We start from the raw sequence: 5091 nt of genomic DNA on the forward strand, positions 1-5091 counted from the left end.
CAGACAGCTAACTGGGCAAAATGTGTCAAGCATTATAAAATCCCAGAGAACATGCTCAGAACATAGGACCCAAAATGGCTCCATGGCTCCTGAGCACTGAATACAGAACCAATCAAAAAGTGTTATTTTCAATCCCTCAATTGAATCTGGTGCCATTTATAAGACCAACCAGAAAAGTGCTATTTTCATTCCTTCATTTACGACTGGCAGGAAGCCAAATGAGTCTTTCAATAGGACAGTGTAAATCTGGTGCTAGACCAAGTGAGTTTCGGATAGGATGCTGTCTTGGTGCCTTATGTGCATAAATTTAGGACACAAAAGACCCCTTTATCCCTTATCCTTAGGACTGATATGAGACCCAGTCAGGTGTACCTATTTCCCACCTTCAGTAAATGCACACTTTTGCTACCTTTTCTGTGTGTCTTGGCCAATTCTTTGTTCAGAAGCGGAAGGACCTGGAGAAGAATCCCCACGAGACCATCCCCCCAGTAATAGACACAGAGCTTCCATGCCTTCTGAGCACCCCCTATCCAAACCGCCAGGTGTCCGGCTACCCACAAGGACGCTGGACCCACTCCTTTTTGGAGGGAGTTTTATATATGCTTTTTTATGCAAGCTTGATTGATTAAATCACTAGCCACTGGCAATCAACTCAACCTTCATTCTCATTACCCTCATCCCAAATGGGGGCCTAGAATGAATCAAGTTTCAGCCCTCTGAGCATAAGGCTGGTTCCCCTGGAAACAAACCTTCCCATCCTGTGCTTATCTGGAGACTTTCCCAAAATCTCCTTACTAACCTGAGTTCAGATGTGTTTGAAAGGGCTGGGAGTAGAAAACAAAACACCGTCTTTTGCTTTTATGGTTCTGAATCTATTCCAGCATCACTTCAGGAACCAAAGATAAAAGACCAATTTGTTTTAATTAGTGTTATAGGTACATTTAAGATATGCAACAAAATGACGTTCAACATTAGAAATGTGCACCTTTACATAATCTATCTTTTCTTATTTTTCCCAATTCCCCTACCCTCCCTTCAACCCCTGCACACCTATGTACAGACTTTGTTTCCATTTTTCATTTTCTCATATTAATCATGTTCCCCCTTTCTTTCCCTACCCTCCCACTTCCCCTTCCCCTCTGCACCTTTTCTTCCTGTCTCGCATTATCTATTAGACCTTTTTGTCCTTATTTACACTTTTAGTTTCTCACACCAGATAAACTATTCGGTATTTACACGTGTGTCCTGCTTACTTTACATAAGAGGAAAAGGCCCATTTCTTTAACAGAAGAAAGTACTTTTATGTTTTAGTACAGAGGAAATAACAACTCTTACAGGAGCTATGAGTTCAGGTCCGTGGAAGTGGCAGCAAACCTCAGATCCACATATATCTCACAACATCACACCCCTTGCAGACACCTCCAACTTACCGACACTGATGTCCTGACCTCTCACAACTCAACCTGTCCAGCTATTCACGCCAACAACTTGCAGCCATCTTTCATGAGTCTATTCCACACTCCCATTCAATGTCCCCAAATCAAAAATATATCCAAACAAATCCTGTAGTTTCTCACGTCAACCACTGTACTCCTGGTCCCAGCCACTACCATCTCTCAATCATACACTTGCCATAGCCTCCTGCATTGTTCTCCACAGAGCAGGCGATCCAATATAAACAAAACCATGTATATGATTTTAAATTTTCTAGTAGCCACACGAGAAAAGGAACAGTTAAGTTAATTTAATAATGTATTTTGATTAAACCAGGATATCTAAAATATTAGCATTTCAATATGTCATCAACCAAAAAATAAGCAGCAAGATACTCTGCATTATTTTTTTCATACTAATTCTTCAAATTCTGGTATGTATTTGGCATTCACAACACATTTCAGTTTGGACCAGCCAAAATCAAAGTTCTCAATAGCCACAAATCACTAGTGACAACCATACTGGACAGAGTAGCAACAGAATATTGTAAAAACAGCTTTCAGAAAATGTAACTAAGCCATTCCTCTAAATATGCCAGCGTTTCCTCATTTCCCTCCGAGTAAAAGTCAAACTCCCTTCAATGGCCAATGGGAATCTTTATAATTCTTTATACCCTCTCTCCTCCTTTTGTCCTTCTCCACCCATACCTGTGTTCCTTGGTAGTTTTTTGTCAGCTACTCTCCTGGAGTAGAGAGGAGAGGGCCCGTTGGGATGCTCCCACCCCACGATGGAATAGATGTCTCTATCCTGGCTCCCACAGAATCCTGAGTGTGTATTTCTGGTGTGGCATTTAACAAAAGGTACTGAAGTCAGCTGTCTACTTGTCCAGATTGTTCATTCAACTGAACCCAGCCGGCAGCCAAGGACTGGTGTCTTGCATCTTTTGTCTGCAGGTCGTAGCATAAGGCCTGGCCCCTGAGAGGAATTCTGATTCTTAAAGCTAAACCTCAGATATTACTGGGCAGTTCTCCAGCTCCAAGGAACAGAAGACCTTCAGAAATGGCCCTTCTTGAGAAGGGAGGTTTCAGGCTGTCTTGGTCAAAGACTGAGAATACACTCTCAGGCCAGATTATTCCACAAATCTAGGAAAGTGAAATGCTGCCCTCAGGGTAGCTCTAGAAACCAGTTCAGACCACTGCTTATGGCAAAACATGTAAACAGGCAATTTAGATGAGGTGAGATCGGGAGGGGACCAAACAATTACTGTGCGACACATTACATATCTCTTGTGCTTTCTACTTACAGAAAAGGTCTTTAATAAAACTCTTGCACGTTCCACTTTTCAAATTGGCTCTTCTACAATGTATTTTTAAAAGCCACTTACAGGAGGCCAGAATTTACCTCAACCAACTGCAACAGAGCTTTCTTTCCTCAGCACCATGGTAGAGGAGCAGCTGCTGCGCCCTCCACAGCAGGCACCAGACCTTAGCTCCAGTCACATCCAGTCAGGTCATCCTCCCCAGGGAGGCAAGGTGAGTGGGCTCTGGAGAATCTGTTCTCCAACAAATAAGAGACATTCATCATGCTGAAATTCTTGGGAGAGGCCTTCAGACACAGGAAGGCTGTCATGGGATTGCTCTTGTTCCCACTATCGTGTCATCCGCCATGCTGTAATCCAGCCAACAGGTCCCTTTCCAGAGACCACACTGATGGGGCTGCCCAATCTTGGAATTTCACCCTCCAAAACTCTGAGAAAAATAAGCCTCTTTTCTTTAAAGCTACATAGCTTCCAATATTTTGTTATAGCAACAGAAAACAGATTAATACAGTACCTCCAGTGTGCTATAAGAATTAATACAAGTAAAGTAGTTGGAACAGTACCCAGAGCGAAGTGTGTGTTGCATAGGGACACCTGTTATTTCTCACACTTTCTATGAATCTTTACCCTTGACCTTATCATTTTTCCATCTACATATTTGTCTCTTCATCTAGAGTGACTATGCATGCATTTCAACAGCGATGATGCGGGAGGAGGTAAACATCTTAGTTATTTTATGTATAACGAATAGACGGACTGATAGTTTATAATCAGATATGTAGTGTACTGGTACAGTTAAAGTTTCATGGGGAAGGTTGGGATGAGTCTTTGGATGTGTCCTACTGGAAAAGCACTTCACTAGCATGAGCAGGACCCTGAGTTCCATTCCCAACACCACGGTAGAAAGAAAGAAAGGAGAAGAGAAAGAAGAAAGGAGGGGAGGGCGGAGAGGAGAGAACCAGGGGGCAGTGAAGGAAAGCGTAAGAAAACCCCACAGGTGCAATAATGAAAAGTAAGATCAAAACTCAATGCCCTGGGCTGCACGATCCAAGAGCTGACTTGCTCACTCTTGGAATACCCAGCCCCAAGTGCTATGCCCACGGCAAGCACGCAGCCCATAAAGAAATTCACTTCACTCTCAAGTGATACCTTAGAAGTCCACATTTCCCTTCGGTTTGCACTGAGCCACATCCCTCTCTTCATTGCAATCTCAGGAAGGAAGGAAGAAGGGAAGGATGATTTGCAAGAAGCCATTTATCAGCAACTAGTGTTTGGTGACTGCAGGGAAGTCCAGCCCATAGCAACAGCCTGGCTTCCACCCAGTCTTCAGCACTTGGAGGCCCATTCAGTCCTCTGGAAAATCCCAGCCAGGTCAGGGCCCACAGGGTCACCACTTCCCTTTGAGCCCCTAGCAACTCCCCCATGAACTCAGGCCCAGCCTCCCCTCAGCCCCCAATACTAACTATCCACAGCATACTACCCTGGGGGTTACAAATCAGATACAAAATTTGAAACATACGTCCAGGTGACTGATGCTGGTTTAATGATTCTGCATCCTCAAATCTGTATAGAAGATAAAACCTACATCCACAGGTAGAGAGCAAAAATGGTGGGATTTCAGGCATCTCCTGAGTCAGTCATGGGATTTTACTGGATATACTTATAGTTTTGTTGTTTAGAGGGGATTTTCTGGTAAGAGCGATGACTTTCTTACTACTTTAAATCATACCACGTAGCTAGGGTGTGGATTTGCCTATGTACAGGACTGGCCTCAGTGACACCACTTGTCTGGGAAATAATAAAATCAAGGGAGAATACTCCAGCACAAGCTTGTCATGAAGCACTCACTGGATAGATGTTTGTTGATTGTCTTTGAAGCACATTTTTTAAAAAGCTTTGGTCCTCTGAGGTACTTACCTTTAATAAGGCAAGGGGGTAAGGGATGCTGAAAGAACCCTAGGCCACATAAGCTGCCACCGTGCCCCAGCCCTTGGTCAGGTTCCAGGTGTGCGCCCAAGAGCCATCATGAATGGGGGACTTGTCGCTGCACCCTTGCCCAGGCCTGAAGGGAATGCCAAGCAGAGCCCAGGTTGGGACTCACAGGCCAGCAGGCAGGACCATCCACAACATCCCATCTGTAGCCCACATCTGCAACCCGTCCACAGCTCAGGGGAAGCAATACACCCAAGAGCCTGTGTCAATAAACATGCAGAGCACAGGCAGGTGAGGAAGCCCTGGGAATGAGATTTTTTCAGCTGAACCCTTGGAGCAGGAAGTTAGATGTATAGTTGTAATTACAGAGAGTGAAAATCTTTATTTACATTTTCTCTTCATTCGTG

The sequence above is a fragment of the Fukomys damarensis genome, unplaced genomic scaffold, assembly GCF_012274545.1.
Source record: "Fukomys damarensis isolate Sample0158 unplaced genomic scaffold, DMR_v1.0_HiC HiC_scaffold_29, whole genome shotgun sequence".
Classification (NCBI taxonomy): Eukaryota; Metazoa; Chordata; class Mammalia; order Rodentia; family Bathyergidae; genus Fukomys; species Fukomys damarensis.